This window comes from Heloderma suspectum, chromosome 3, assembly GCF_057233095.1.
Source record: "Heloderma suspectum isolate Gila_16-S chromosome 3, 16-S_ref, whole genome shotgun sequence".
NCBI lineage: Eukaryota > Metazoa > Chordata > Lepidosauria > Squamata > Helodermatidae > Heloderma > Heloderma suspectum.
The window spans coordinates 232,775,640-232,792,936 of NC_139460.1; positions in this window are offsets into that span (position 1 = coordinate 232,775,640).

The following is a 17,297-nucleotide window of genomic DNA, read 5'->3' on the forward strand; positions in this document are numbered from 1 at the left end:
ACTCCTTTGACCAGTAATATTGTTATAGTGAGCCATTTCAAGCCATATCTTCCTTCTGTTAAAGAGACGGCTTGCTGATTGCTCAGGCTGGTGGTTGATGTTTACTCGATGGTCACAGACCCCCAGACCCAGCTGAGGCTGATGTAAACAAGATACATGTGTGCTATGAGAACAACAGAAGTGGGTATTGGAACTAGGGATAAATAAATCTGCCCATTTGGGTTTTTCTCAGTTTCACATTTTTTCAAAACTTTCAGTTGATTGTCAGTTTTGAGAATTTTCCAATCCTAGCTTCGATGTATCCCAAACATTGAGAATTTAAAATAGGGCTGAGCACAGACCCCCTGATCTGCTTCAGATGCCACTGCAGATTCTCTGAAGTGACCCCTATCTGCTGCAGACCAATTTGGACCCCCTCCGACTTAGATCTGAATCCGAAGCAAGTTTGGGATATCTGGATCGCCCGTTTTTGGCATTTCCCCATTGATTTGCATGGGAAAACACAAATAGTCATAACTTTTTTATTTTATGATACAGGGATGAAGTTTGTGGACCCCTCCACCCCCCTGGAGAGGAGGCCACCTGCAAAATTTCAGTTTGGCCCAGTGATTTTTGTGCTAGGCAGAGTTAAAATCTGATGTTTTCCACAGAAACTCTCAAAGCAAAGAACTGTTAACTTCTCCCTGTTTCCACACATGCATGTGACACCCTGGCCTCTCCCAGACCCCCTCGAGGGCATTGCAGCCCCAAAGCCCAGGCAGTTTGGCCCACTGGTTTGTGTGCAAGCCACTGGTGAAATTTGATTTTTTTCCACAGAAATTTTCAAAACAAAGAGCTGTAACTTCTCCCTGTTTCCATACACACACATGACACCTTGGTCCCTCCCAGCCCACCTCAAGGGTATTGCAATCCCCAAAGCCCAGTCAGTTTGGCCCACCAGCTTGTGTGCTAGGCGCAGGTGAAATCTGAGTTTTTCCAGGAAAACTCCCAAAGCAAGGAGCTGTAACTTCTCCCCACCTCTGCCCCTGCCAGCACCCCAAAGATGCCTCATATTGTGCTGAATTGCTTTGCCACACAGTGGAGTGTTTTTGAAATAAGAAGGCAATTAATATAAATACTATGGGTCTCATGGTTTTTCAACACCGCCTTGAAATTTGGACATATTGGTGGAAAAACAACCTAGCATGCACACACACATGGACACAGACACACAAGAGCTAAAGAAAAGCAGAACTACCTAAGCAAATGATGGGTGTCTTTAATCTATTGTTTAAATTTCATGTTCTTTTATGGAAGGCAGGGTAACTTTAAGAAATACAGGATGACAGTGCAGGCAATAAGATAAGAGCCAAATCAAATAATAATTTAAAAAACCACCTTCTTTAATTTATGTTTGGGGAGGATCAACATAGAGAGAAGACACAGACGGTTCACTTCGGGAGGGGAAATAAACACTGTACACATAAGCTGCTATAATATTCCTTTCTTTAAGGATTTAGAAAGAAAAACTCAGTGCTTGCATATGACTTAAAAGGGGGAGGGGAGGATGTGGAACATGCCCAGAAGCCAATGTTTGCTTTTAAAAATCAAAATGAGACTGGGTTTGTAAAAAAGTAAAAGAGACAGAGTTGACAGACAAAAATGACAAGGAAATAGAATGGAGAAAGCAGAAGTGAGGGTCAGCTAGGGATGGCGGAGAATTTCTCCCCGAAACTTCGGGGGGCCGAGCGCCAACGTGTTTGGCCCCCCGAACAAGTTTTGGGGAGAAATTCTCCGCACCCCGCGCCCCCCCGGGGACGGGACTTACCTTCGCCGAATGTCCCTCCCGGCGGCAGGTCCGGCCGGTGGTTCGGCGGGTGTTTGTGCGGGGCGGGAGCGGCAGCCAGTCTTTCAACCGGCTGCCGCCGCCGCCATTCCAATAAAAGGGAAAAAAAACGCCCCCATGATAGGCTACGTGATGATTAACGTAGCCTATCACGGGTGACTTTAAAAAAAAAAAAAGCACGTACGGATAATGGCGGCCCCCATAGGGAGCCGCCATTCGCGTTCCTTATCTGGTCGCTGTAGTCTACGTAAAGATTTACGTAGACTACAGCGACCAAATAAGGAACGCGAATGGCGGCTCCCTATGGGGGCCGCCATTAGCATACGCGCTTTTTTTTTTTTAAGTCACCCGTGATAGGCTACGTGACGATTAACGTAGCCTATCATGGCTGACTTTGCAGATCTAGCCGTGATAGGCTACGTTAATCGTCACGTAGCCTATCACGGGGGCGTTTTTTTTTCTTTTATTGGAATGGCGGCGGCGGCAGCCGGTCCCCCTGACAAAGACCCGCTGAACCACCGGCCGGACCCGCCGCCAGGAGGGACATTTGGGAAAGGTAAGTCCCGTCCTGGGGGGGGGGGTGCGGGGTGTGGGGGGGTGCAGAGAATTTCTCCCCGAAACTTGTTCGGGGGGCCGAACACATTGGCGCTCGGCCCCCCGAAGTTTCGGGGAGAAATTCTCCGCCAACCCTAAATCAAATACAAATAACAAATGAGTCAGAGGTAGAAAGAAATAAGAGAAGGCGGCTGGAAGAGGTGCTGCAAAAGACACCGTCCCAAAGGGGACAGACGATCAAGGTGTGAGGGAATGCTCCCAGTACAATTTCCTTTTAATTTAAATTTTGAGGAAAGCCTAATGGTGATCAGAATCGAATAAACTGAAGGAACAACTCCTAGGAATGCACGCATACACACATGCATGAACAATCATCTACCCACACCAGCCCTCTCCCAAAGATACAGTTAGCACAATAACCGAACGCAGCCTTTCGCCAAAGTATATATACCTCCTTCCTCCACCAGTCTCTCTAATTGGAGACTGCCAGCGTCGGTTCTGACTGAGAGTTCCTATTCGTCAAAGTACACTCTGTCCTCCTCCTGCGCTCGACTTCCCACCTCCCCCCGCCTTCCCACGTCCGCTCACCTTCTCCCTCCCTCCCTCCTCCTCCTCCTCCTCATGCCCCTCCACGTGAGTGGTCAGAAGTTGATACATTTTGGAGGTGGCCTGTCTGAACTGCTCAGGCATTAAGTAGAGCTCTAAATATACAGGGAGGAGAAGGTGCTTCATGGGGGGGGTGCTTTGCCCCAGGGCGCCTCAGTAGTGCTCTGATCTGCTTCGTATCATGAGGATTTTGTTCTGAATAAGCCTGTTTCACCTCGTTATTTGGGCTTCATAATAAGGCGGTGCACAGCCCTAATTTTTAAAAAGTTTGCATAGAAACACATACTATTTTTATTTGCATTTCTCCTAATACATGCATTTATGTACATGATACTGTCTAATATACACACATTTTTGCAAGCACATTTGCTAATATAATGAAATTGTAAACATTATTTTCACTAATGTATGCATTTTTGTACACAGTTTTTGCTTGGAGAACTCCATTGCAAGATTTGGAGAAGGGTGAATTTCAAAGGATTTCAGTCCACATATTGGTTCGAAAGTGCAAAATTGGGTGGGTTTGCATTAAAATGCAAACCAAATGAATTTCGCTCCCATCCCTACTTGGGATGAAGAGACAGAGAAACTGCAGTTTGAGTATGAGAAACAGAGAAGTAAGCAGAGAGAGCTGAAGGCAAAAGAGCATCTCAGGGTGCTGAGGTGTAGGGATGTTGGAGAATTCTGCCACTGACTCCAGTGTAGGGATGGCGGAGAATTCTGCCATGGATTTCAGTGAGGCCGAATGCACTGGCATTCAGCCCCCCGAAACCCGTGGCGGAACGGCCTCCCACACCCCGCCACCTCGCAGAATAGCCCCGGAACGAAACTTACCTGGGGCTCCGGCAGCGCTGGCAGCTGGTCTTTCGACCGGCTGCTGCGGCCGCCATTTGCGTCCTGCTCTTTGCCGTGATAGGCTACGTAAGTATTTCTGTAGCCTATCATGGCAAGCTAAAGAAAAAAAACAGCGTACGCAAATGGCGGCGGCTACGGCGGCCGCCATTTGCATTCCCTTTTTTTTGCTGTTTTAGCCTATGTAAATATTTACGTAAGCTATTATGGTGGGAAAAAAAGGGGAACGCAAATAGTGTAGTGGGTGCCATTTGCGTTCCTTTTTTTTCCCGCCGTAATAGCTTACGTAAATATTTACGTAGGCTAAAATGGCGGGGAGGGGGGAAGGAACGCAAATGGCACCCACTACGCTATTTGCATTCCCCTTTTTTTGCCATAATAGCTTACGTAAATATTTATGTAGGCTAAAACAGCGGAAAAAAGGGAATGCAAATGGCGGCCGCTGTAGCCGCCACCATTTGCGTATGCTATTTTTTGTTTTGGTTTGGTTTTTTTACATGCAGGTTTCTGAGTGGCCGGATGCCCAGCTGAGGGCGGCCCTGGCTGGCAGCTCCACGAAATCTCTGTGGAGCGGAGCCGGCCGGATTAGGATTTTGGGGGGAGGTGCGGAGCGCCTCCCCCACAACCGCGAATCACCCCGTCAAAAAGGTAAATGACTTTCGTACATCCCTACTCCAGTGATTTAGATCTTTAGAATCCAGCCCCCCAGAGTCCCTGGCTGAACAGATTACCCCACCACCACCACCCGGAATGGACCTACCTGGTGGTGGCGGCAGCTCCAGTGGCAGCCGCCATTTGCGTCCCTGCCTTTTGCCATGATAGGCTACGTAGATACTTACGTAGCCTATCATGGCTTGGCAGGGACACAAATGGTGGCTGGCATAGCGGCTGCCATTTGCGGCTGCAGCCCAGCAGTGGCTGGAAGTCCGGCTGCAGCCAGCCCTGGCTGGTGGCTCCACAGCCTTGCTGAGGAGCGGAGCCGGCCGAGGAGGATTTCACGGGGGGAGGGATGGATAGCCTCCCCCTCCCACTATGAACTGCTGGCCAGAATGGGGTAAGTGTTTCGCACACCCCTACTGAGGTGTCTCTCTGGAAATCTGATGTGGGGCTGTAGGTTTTCTGCTTCTAGAGGTGCATAAGCTGTTTGTCTACACCTATGCTCAACTTGTATATCTGTGAATAAATCCAACTTGTGAATAAATATATCTGTGAATAAATCCAAATATTACAAAACTCAAGTCTCCAGTGATCTCTCCTTCCAACGGGAAATAAACTCAAGTAAGCACTGCTGCCTGGAATGTCTTACACTGTTCAGGGAAATGGGGAGTGCACAAACATACATAGTACAAGTTGATCCATCAATAGTGTCACAGCTGACTGGAGGGATATCATGGGAAGTATGAGCCAGGATCTGCAGGAGAAGCCATCACCCAGGGAAGAGGGTGCGCTTGCTGCCCACACCACCTGCTCTCTCTGTGGACTCCCGCCTGGAAGTATTTGTGAGGGGATGTATTGTTTTGATTTTTGTTTAACTGTTGATGGGGGGTGGGTTTGGGGGGATTCTGTTGTGTTTTTAGGGGTGGGTAGCCTACCTGATAGGTGAGAGTGAGGGGGCATGTGTCCCCCTGATGGAGCAGTGGGGGGAGTGTTGGTGGCCAGAACATACCGAGGCTGGGCAGCAGGTGCTGGTGGAGCACTAGGGGCAGGCCATGACAGGTAAGGGGAACAAGGGAGAGATGTGTAGTATCTGTCCCCTGTTCTGGGCCTGTCCAGAGCCAAAGGATGGCTGGGGGAGGCGTGACTCCATCTTCTGGCCTTCATCTGCTGCTCTGCAGTGCCAGGTCTGTTACCCAGAAAACATCTGTCATTCATGACATGATCTGAGATGAGGGTGCAGACCTGGCATGTATTTTGGAGACCTGGCTGGCTGAGGCCACTGCTCCAACTCTTGCGACCATGTGTCCAGCTGGATTTTCATACACACAGCAGCCAAGAGCTGAGAATCAGGGAGCGGGAGTGGCTGTTATCTACTGGAAGTCCTTGGTCTTCACCAGACCCCCTCTCCAGTAGACCAAGATTGCTGAGTGCATGTACTGGAGGTTGGGCCCGAAGGGCAGTCTGGGGATTCTGCTCATGTACCGTCCACCCCACTGCACGACTGACTCCCTGGCCGAGGTGCTTGAGGTGGTCTCTGATGTGCATGTACAGTCCCCTAACTTATTGGTGTTGGGGGACTTCAATGTACATTCAGAGGCCGTCCTCATGGGGGCACCTCGGGACTTCATGGAGACCATGGCTTCCTGGGAGCTGCACCCTATTCCAACTGCCCCCCCCCCATGTAGCCTGTCATGTGCTAGACCTTGTGTTTGCTTCTGGAGAAGTTGATCTGGAAATCGGGGGTATATCCACCACCACCCCTTGTCATGGGCAGATCACTATCTGGTGATGTTGGACTTCTCAGTTCCACAACCCCTCCGCAGGGGTGGAGGACCCATTAAAATGGTCTGCCCCAGGCGTCTTATGGATCCGAATGGATTCCTGAATATGCTTGGGGATTCTCTGGAACATGCATACGGCCACTCAGTCAAGAGCCTGGTAGGTGGGTGGAATGCCACAATCACTGGGGCATTAGATCGAGTGGCTCCAAAACACCCTCCCCCCTGAACAGGGCTTGGACTGGACCATGGTTCAATCCGTAGTTATGAGCTCTGAAACAGGAGGTGAGACGGCTAGAGCGCCGGTGGAGGAAGTCTCGCTCCAAAGACGATCAGACACGGGCTAGAGCTGTATCTTCAGCCTATCACGTGGCGGTGAAGGCAGCAAGAAAGGAATATTATGCTGCCTCTATTGCGTCTGCAGAGTGCTGTCCCAGGAGGCTGTTCCAAGTGGTCCGGAGCCTGGTCGGTCCAGTTGCTCCAGAACCGCTGGAGCATTCTAAGGCCTCCTGTAAGGCCTTGGCAAGGCACCTCATGGATAAAATTGATCAGATTAGGAATATTATTCCATGTGCTGTGGATACAGTTAGCGAGCGAGAGGCAGCCTGTGGCAAACCGGTTTTGTGGGATCGGTTCCAGCTTCTTCCTTCTGATGAAGTGGACAAGGTGCTTTCATCTGTAAAGCCGACCACCTGCTTACTTGAACCTTGCCCATCTTGGCTCATTATGAGCTGCAGAGAGAGACTGGGTGAGGGGATCAGGGTGGTGGTGAACACCTCCCTTGTGAGGGAGTGATGCCATCAGCCCTCAAGGAGGCAGTGATAAGACCACTTTTTAAAAAGCCCTCCTTGGATCCCCAAGTTTTAAACAACTTTTGCCTAGTTTCAAATCTGCCATTTTTGGACAAGGTGATTGAGCTGGTGGTGGCAATTAGGGATGGTGGAGAATTCCTCCACAGACCCCAGTGAGGCCATGGAGGAACAGATCACTTACCTCCACCTTCCTGAGGAATCCTCCCTGGCCGTATCCTCCCCACCGTCCAGCTCCGGAGCACCAGTGATACGTCCACCTTTTGCCATATCGCTGGCTGGGCTGACTCTGACTCTGACTCTGGATGCAAATGGTGTAGCAGATGTTATTTGCAGCCGGAAAGCAATTAGATTAAGCTAAATGCAGCTGTAAATGGCTTCATTTAGCTTAAACTAAGGGCTTTACAGCCGCAAATGGTGTAATGGACGCCATTTGCATCTCTGGTTTTTCACATGATAGGCTAGCCTATTGAGGCTGTAAAGCCCTTAGTTTAAGCTACATGCAGCCATTTACGGCCGCATTTAGCCTAATCTAATTGCTTTCCAGCTGCAAATGGCATCTGCTATGCCATTTGCGTCCGGAGTCAGTCAGCCCAGCCACCAATACGGCAATGGTGGACGTTTCACTGGCATTCCAGAGCCAGCCAGTGGATTCGCGGAATCGCAGCTGAGCAGAGCTGACCAGGGAGGATTCTGGGGAGAGGGACGGATTGCCTCCCCCTGCAGGCAGATTCCCAAGCAGAGGAACAGGTAGGGAATCCACCCATCCCTAGTGGCGATGCAGTTGAAGGCGCACTTGGAAGAAGCCGATTATCTAGATCCATTTCAATCGGGCTTCAGGCCTGGGCATGGGACAGAAACGGCCTTGGGCGCCTTGGTGGATGATATGAGGAGGGCTCTGGATAGGGGTGAATGCTCCTTCCTTGTTCTCCTCAACCTCTCAGCGGCTTTTGATACCTTTGACCACAGTACCCTCCTGGACTGCCTGGAGGGATTGGGCATTGGAGACACCGTATTACGGTGGTTCCGGTCCTTCCTCTCCGGCAGGTGCCAGAGGATAGCACTGGGAGAGGAGGTTTCAGACCTGTGGCCGCTCACTTGTGGGGTACCACAGGGTTCCATCCTCTCCCTGATGCTATTTAACATTTATGTGAAGCCGCTTGGGGCTATCATCAGGAGGTTTGGGTTGCGGTGTCATCAATATGTGGATGAGACGCAGCTCTACCTCTCATTTAAATCTTCACCAAGGTTGGTCGTAGAATCCCTGTCCAAATGTCTGGAGACGGTGAGTGGCTGGATGGGGAGGAATAAGCTGAAGCTGAAAAGACCAAGGTACTTTTGGTGGGAGACAAGAGGAGGTTGGGGGATGTTGACCTGGTGTTGAATGGGGTGCAGCTACCCTTGAAAGACCAGGTCCACAGCCTGGGGGTCATTTTGGACTCCCAGCTGTCCATGGAGGCTCAGATGTCAGCTGTGAGCTGGACAGCGCTGTACCAACTCTATCTGATACGGTGACTGCACCCCTACCTTCCCAACCAACTTCTCCCATTGGTAGTACATGCCCTGGTCTCCTCTTGTCTAGACTACTGTAATGCGCTCTGCAAGGGGTTACCCTTGAAGATGGTTCAGAAGCTGCAGCTGGTGCAGAATGCGTTGGCTAGCCTGATTAAAGGCAGCCGCCAGCATGATCACATCACTCCAGTGCTGAAGGAGTTGCACTGGTTACCAGTTTTTTTCTGGGCCAAATTCAAGGTGTTGGTTTTGACATTTAAAACCCTATATCGTTCCAGCTCAGCCTATCATGAGGAATGCCTCCAGCAACACCAGACAGGCTGCTTAACAAAATCAGCCTCGGATGGCCTTCTCTCTCTCCCATCAGCCAGGACAGCTAGGCTGGTGAGGATGAGGGAGAGGGCCTTCTCTGTGGAGGCTCCCACTCCTTGGAACTCCCTCCCTAGGGAACTCCGCCATGCCCTCTCTTTAATGAGCTTCTGCCACACATTGAAAATTTGGTTGTTCAGGCAGGCATTTGGGTGGGTTAGGGTACTTTTTAGAAATATGATGTTTTAAAGTAGAATTTTATTGTTTTAAAATTGTATTGCTGTACATCACCCAGAGTGGCCGGGTGACCAGCCAGATGGGAGATTAAGAAAATAAATAAATAAATAAATAAATAAATAAGGAGCTGGCCCAGGTGGCACAGTTCTCAAGATGCAAAAGATCCCAGCCAACATGGAGCCTTTTATGTTCAGATATTAGGAAGGATCCAATGGTGTACAGCCGTTAGCTCTATTTACATTGCATTAGCAGAAACTAATGCTTGTGAATGTCAATAGCGCTTGCTAATGTGACTGTTTCCCCAGGAAACCTATTGTGCTAGTAAGCACTATTTATGTGCAAGAGATGGTTTCTACTAGTGCAATGAAAATAGCTCTAGGCTCTAGCACCTGAACTAAATAGTGGGTAGTAGGCGGCAGTATTGCAAACGAAACTCTCCCCACAACCTGAGTTCGATCCCAGCAGAAGCCAGCTCGGGTAACCAGCTCAGGTCGACTCAGCCTTCCATTCTTCCGAGGTCAGTAAAATGAATACCCAGCTTGCTGGGGGAAAGGTAGTCACGACTGGGGAAGGCAATGGCAAACCACCCCGCTACAGTCTGCCATGAAAACGCCAGCGCAAGCGGGATCCCTCTAGGGGTCAGTAATGACCCAATGCTTGCACAGGAGTAACCTTTCCTTTCCTTTCTTCTGACAGGATGGAGGGTGCTCAACCTGTTCTGGATGGGGTTGCACTCCCCCTGAAGGAACAGGTTCATAGCCTGCGGTTCTCCTGGAGCCACCTTTGTCACTTGAGACTCAAGTGGCCTCAATTGCATGGAAAGCCTTCTACCACCTTCAGTTGGTGACCCAGCTATGCCCCTATCTGGGCAGAGATAACCTGGCTTCAGTTGTCTATGCTCTAGTATCCTCCAAGTTGGATTACTGCAATGCATACTATGTGGAGCTCCCTTTGAAGACAGTTCAGAATCTGCAGCTTGTGCAAAAATGTGCTTGCAAGATTGATAACCGGGACAAGAAGTTCTGAGCATATAGCACCGATTCTGGCCTGCTTGCACTGGCTGCCTGTATGTTTCCAAGCCCTGTTCAAGGTGCTGGTTTTGACTTATAAAACCTTACATGGCTCAGGACCTGATGAAACACCTCTCCCAGCATGAACCTACCCATTCTCTGTGTTCATCATATAAGGTGCTCTTCCAGGTGCCTCCTCCAAGGGAGACTCAGAAGGCAGCAACTAGGGAGAGGGGCTTCCCCCAGTTATGGAATGATCTCTCTGATGAGGCTCACCTAGTGCCAACATAGTTATCTTTTCTGTGCCAGGTTAAGACCTTCCTCTTCTCTCAGGCATTTGGCAGCATATGATGAGGTTTTCTTGGGCTCCAAGATCACCTCAGACGGTGACTGTAGCCATGAAATTAAAAGATGCTTGCTCCTTGGGAGGAAAGCTATGGCAAACCTAGACAGCATAGTAAGAAGCAGAGACATCACCTTGCCAACAAAGGTCCGTATAATCAAAGCTATGGTTTTCCCAGTAGTTATGTATGGCTGTGAGAGCTGGACTATAAGGAAGGCTGAGTGCCGAAGAATTGATGCTTTCGAACTGTGGAGCTGAAGAAGACTCTTACGAGTCCCCTGGACTGCAAGGAGGTCAGATCAGTCCATCCTAAAGGAAATCAACCCTGACTGCTCATTGGAAGGACAGATACTGAAGCTCAAATATTTTGGCCACCTAATGCGAAGAGAAAACTCTCTGGAAAAGACCCTGATGCTGGGAAAGATTGAAGGCAAAAGGAGAAGGGGACGGCAGGGGATGAGATGGCTAGATAGCATCACCGATGCAATGAATATGAACTTGAGCACACTGCGGGAGAGAGCGCAGGACAGGAAGGCCTGGCATGCTATGGTCCATGGGGTCACAAAGAGTTGGACGAGACTTAACGACTGAACAACAACAAAGATGAGGTTTTAGTCCTGGATTTTTCTTATCGTTGATGTTTTAAAAAAATTGAGATATATGTGTGTCTCTGTATATGTTGTCTGTTTATATGTTTTTATCTAAATGGTTCTTATAATGTATTTTTAAGGTTTTTAATCTCTGTAAACTGCCCAGAGAGCTTCAGTTATTGGGTGGTATAGAAATGTATGAAACAAAATGAGCACCATTGGATTGTTCCCATTATTTCCCATGCCTCTAGTTTTACAACAAAGCAGGGGTATGTCCTCCCCACACCCGGGGCGGGGAGATTTTTACTCCATAGGAGTTAGTCTTAAGGAGTCATGCTTTTTCTGAATGCCAGTATGTAGGAGAGGTGCTCCAAGCATGGAAAAACTAGGGAGTATAGGGGGGAAACTAGACTTGAACTTTCTCTGTGTACTCCTTTTTTTTCAGTAAAAAACATAAGGAACATCCTACTGATTTTCATTCCATTTTGGAAATCAGTCCTTATAGCAACAATAAACAGATTATTTGAGTAACAACCAAAGATGAGAAGGGATTCCAGTAAGTAACATAAAGAGAGCTGTTAGGTTATCTTTGTGTTTTAAGGCTTCTTCACGACTTTGAACTCTATGCAGCAATTCTGTGGAAAATCAGAAAAGCTGCAGACTGTAGCACTAGCAGCAGAATTCAGTTACCTGAGAACCTCAGCTTTCGGTCCTTTTTAAAAGCAAGTTTCTAGCCCTTACGGCTGTCAATTTTATGTTTGAAACTGTATGGGCAATGCTTGGTGAAATATCAGAAGCCAGAAGAATCACTAAAAAAGATTCCAGTTCCTTGCTTATCTCCTTGCCCCTCCCCATGACCAAATCTTTGACAGGATTAATTTTGAAAGCATTTCATTCATTCTTGGCTTGCTTCATTTCTATTCTTGCTTTTGTTAGAGAGGAAGGAAGTGTGCAATACAAGTTTGTTTATAGTAATGATCCAGTTATTCTGTAAATGTTGTGAGATATCAAGTAAGTTAATGATGGGATTTAGGCTCATGATGCAAGTGGATAGAAGGAGCAATCCTACTGGGATAGGCGGCCACCTCCGAACTCAGAGGTGACTGCCTATCCAATGCAGCAGGAGAAGCACAGAGGGGATCATCGCCTCTGCACTTCAGCCACCCTGCGTTTGTGGCTAGACAACCGATTTTGGCTGTATAGCAGCAGGAAGGCGGAGTGGGGGAAGCGGCTGCCAGACAACACATAGGATGTGTTGTACCACCATTTCCGCCTTCCCCACCCTGGAACACCTCCAGGAATACCCCATTTTCACCGCTCCGTGCTCCTCTTCTGAGCATGGAACACGGGGCCATTCCAAGCAGCCTGCGAGGCAGCACGGGGGTGGGGGGAGGTCTATTCTCAGGGAAACGACCTCAGAGCACAGGCTCCAAGGTCGGTTCCCAGAAACTGATGTATCCTATGGCCTTCTAGCTGCTGACTAGTGGCCATAGGATTGCTCCCTATGTCTGTAATAGACAGACAGCTTGCTGAGGAATGGTGACTGGCAGGTTTCTTTCATGCTGCTGTGCCTGGAACTTTTGCTAACAGTGTAAGAATAGTTCTCTTCTAATTTTTCTTACTCAGTATGAATCTTGTCCTCATATCACCCTAAACACTGCAGATATTGATTATCTACACAGCCTGAAACATCTACTTAGTTTGATCTAGCTCTAGTTTTCTGTCACAATAATTAGTTGACCTGCTTCTGGGGAAAGTATTTGAATATTCTAATCAGAACCAAGAGATCAGTCAAAATACAAGTCTATGATTTCATTAGCCTGGGAGAAGAACAGCTTCACTAAATGTAGTATAGTAAACTGGCTGATGTTAAATGATGTTGACCCTGAAGCCCCTTAGCACTCGCTAGAAACTTTTTGTAACTGATTCCTTCTGTTCCTTTCTTTGCAGACATCCATACTTAAAATCTATTAGATAAAGGGTTGTTACCACACTGTTTGATGACTAATGCAAAAGGACTCCATTTCATGAGACCATTTAAATAGTAATTCCTCATATATGTTAACATCTCAGTACAATGGCATAAGTCACACATTAGGGTGTTGTCATCTCACAATTAATTCTGCAGTACTAATGTGCATTAAAAACAGCGAGAGGTAGATCCCATTTTTATTGATTTGCCATGTCATGTTTTGATGCAAGGATGTTGTCATCTTGAGAAGGCTGGGATGAGATGTATCAAAACCTTGGTTGCCATTGGCAGCGCACACTGTAAGGACATTAAACTGAGAAGGAAATTTAACAAAGAATGGTTTCACATTGGGGTCTTAGTCCATATTGACCTGCTGCAGTTATCCAATAGTGGAGATTTGTGTTGGGAAAGGTCAAATTCAAAAAAGAAGAGACAGGAAGAATAATAAACACCAGATTTAGCAAGCTAAGGCTTCCCACAGTAGTTTCACTGTCACACCACCACCATGAAATTAATACTGTAATTTAGACCTAGTCCAAACAGGCCTACAGCACTATTTGGAGGAAGTCTCCCTACAAAACCATGAAGATACAGAAAAGTTTGGTAAGGTTGTGGAGAGATGCAATACTTGTTACTCTTTTTTAACCCTCCTGCCATCCTGCACATTTTCAAACATTTCTTTCAGAAACTGAATTTCTTAGCCTGTTATCTCAGCTTGCAATGCTACTCAGTTGGAGTCATATGATCATTCTTGACCCACGTTGATGTTTTTCCCCAAACTGGCTTCACTGAGAATCATAGATGAGGTTCAGAAGTTGGCTTCCTGGACCACAAATGTTGTTGGAACATTCCAACAATCCATTTGTTACCAAAAGTGTGGGGAAACATCATATGGCTGCTGGAGACCCTGTAAAGCTAAGACGCAGAATGTTAGGTCCAGGGGCAAAATCTGGCTGGCCTGGAGTCCCAATCCAGTCCTCCATGTTTCTCCAGAGGGCTATGCCTCTTTCCCATGGCCCCCAACCTCTTTTCCCCCAATCACCAATCATTTGATAATTTCCTAGATTTTATGCAATTATTTCCCCATTGTAAACCTTGAAATGCCTCTCAAAAGGATTTGCTATTGGCAGTAAGAGCTTTAACCTCAAATATCCTGGTATTTCTGATGCCGCCTCTTTAGCCCCACTCACCACTGGAATGCAGCTCCCAAGAGCTTCTCCAAGATGAAATTCAACCTTGGATCGAAAGAGGTTCAGCGCCCCTGCTTTACAGAATGAATGTACATTTTTCTGCATCTATGGCAGACATGCTCCCAACTAGCCTTGTTTTGGGCAGTGAGCTACTTGACAATGTTTCCATTGTCAGAGATCCAGACTCTTACTAGATCCTTGTATTCTGTTATTTGGCACTCCAATTATTTCCCCATGAATGGCTTTGTGGGCTGATCACAGTCAGTGATCCCTGTTCCAATTGCTGCCACTCCAGGCAGATTACCATGATAAACATGAAAGACAGGGTTACTAGCAAGCCAGACAGTGTCGGTGGTTCTAAACCTTCTTGAATGCATTACTGCCTGTTGTGTTTGCTGGTCACCAATGGGCTTAAATGCCTTTATTAGCCACCTACTGAGAACCGGTAAAAGGGCACTAGCATATTCCTGGCATAGGAAAATACAAAATAATAATTAACATTTTAATGAAAGATGGCTTCTATTTGTTGAATGTGAAGAAGAAAACCATACTTCAAATGCAGAAACAACTGAGAAGTATCGAAACTCTTAATTAGGAGTTTATATATTTTGATTCCCTGAACTATAATGATGAGATTAAAGTATCGTAGAAGGCTGTATCATAGTTGGGGATTTCTTATGATGGGGAAAAGGTGAGCAAACTCAAATACAACATTTCTATGCAGATTAGAAAAGTACAGGGCAGAAATACATTCCTAGTTTATATACAAATGCGGCATATTCATATACTATTTGAGCAAATGCTCCTGAGAAAACTATTTTATTTATTTATTTATTTATTTATTTATTATTGCATTTATATCTCGCCTTTTTTCCTCTTGCAAGGAACCCAAGGTGGCTTACAACGTCCTCCTCCTCTCCATTTTATCCTCACAACAACAACCCTGTGAGGTGGGTTGGGCTGAGAGTGTGTGACTGGCCCAAAGTCACCCAGTGAGCTTCCATGGCCAAGTGGGGACTAGAACCTGGATCTCCCAGCTCCCAGTCCAACACTCTCGCCACTACGCCACACTGGCTCTCCACTCTCAAACTTCCTAGGATTATTATGTATGGCTCTTCCTTATTTTGATGCTTGTTGAACTGGGCTTACAAACTTAAAGGAGTTAAGGGCACAATCCTATGCATGCTTAGACAGAAAAAAGTCCTAAAACTCCCAGCATCCCTCAGCCAGCCATGCCAGCTGAGGGATGCTGGGAGTTGTAGGACTTTTTGTCTGTCTAAACATGCATAGGATTGCACTCTAAACTAGTTAATTTATTATTTCTTATTGCATTTATACCCTGCCTTTTTTCCTCTTGGAAGGAACTCAAGGTGGCTTACGTGGTCCTCCTCTCGATTTTATCCTCACAACAACCCTGTGAGGTAGATTAGGCTTAGAGTCAGTGACTGGCCCAAAGTCACCCAGTGGGCTTCATGGCCCAGTGGGGACTAGAACCCAAATCTCCCCAGTCCCAGTCCAACACTCTAACCACCACACCACACCAGCTCCAGATTATGTCCTCTTAGTAGTAAGAAGCCTATGCAGAATTATTCTAACTGCCTTTGAAGTATTTGTCCATTCTAAAATCAGAAAAGCTTACCTTTAACCTAAATGCATAGGTGATCCACCTTTATGTCTTAAGAGTTAAAACACACACCAGGTTAATGAATGGGGCTACAGAAAATAGCTAGCAATATCTGGTGATAACACTACTGTGAGAGTAGAATGTAGTATCCCACCAGCACATTACAGTAAGGTCTGGATTTGCTTTTTTGTCACCTCCCAGGTACAATATTGTACTTGGACAGAACAATCCTGGAAGAGTGTCTGGGATGCTTTGCCACTTCAGCTCCACTCCACCACATCTTCCACAATGGTGGAAGGTGCACGGCAGGTGAGGCCAGTCCATCCAACGCAGTGGTGCAAAGCTCCAGCTGCTGCCTCAGCTGGGGACATTTCAGTGCTTTGGCCATGCCCTTTGGGGAGGCTTGGTGCAGGCAAAGTGCACCATTTGCCTTCACAATTGGGAGGATGAGGACTGCACTGAGTCAGTGCAATCCCACTGAATGATCAGAGATAACAGGGGGATTCCCCTCCCTGTCCCCTCACCAAGCCCCAGTAGCCTCCAAGGGGTGGGCCCATGGAGGGAGCCAAAGCCTCCATGGGCCAGATGGGGCCTGCAGTCCAAAGGTTCCCTATCCCTGATATATAGGATTGCGCAGCTCACTATGGTAATTACAACAAATCTTCAAATAGTCCCCCCCACACAGAGACACATTATTGTTTTCTTCATCAGTGTTCATTACATTTAAGCTTCTCTTTCAAGCCATGTCCACTAACAGTATTTAAAGTGCTCTGGTGTTTTATTATATGCAAACATGTGAAATGATTCATTTTACCATTAGGGTCCCCGCAGAAACTGTGTGGATGTTAGGCTTGAGGCAGCAGAGTCAGAACAAACTCTATTTCCTGCTGCTTATCAGGTTGGAATTGCAATTCTCTCCTAAGAGAGCAGAATGATTGGGCCAGAGTAGGAGTGAATTTTGTTATGATTCATTTGCTGTTGGCTTCTATAAAACTGTTCCATCTCTTTGCAAAATATGTTTGGCAAAAGGACTTCCTTGACTTTTAGGAGATGACAACTTTTATTTTCAAATAAGATTGAGCCAATAAGCTATCCATTTTTAGGATCAAGGGGAAAAGAATGACAATATCCACCAATGTATGAAAATCTCTTTTCAGAAAGCATTGCTGGATATTAATTAACCTGAAGATCTATCCATACATTTCTATGTTAGGGTCACTTATTTTAATTCATTTCCATGGTGTAGTTTAGGTATCACTCATTCCCTAGATATATACAGATGCAGTTATAACCCTGTGAGTTTATTCTTTCTCTTCTGATCTTACAGTCCATACTGCACTATGTTTGGTTTGCACATGTCCCATTCCCAATTGCACAAATATTATTTATTTATTATTTATTTAAGCTGCTTCTATACTACTTGACATC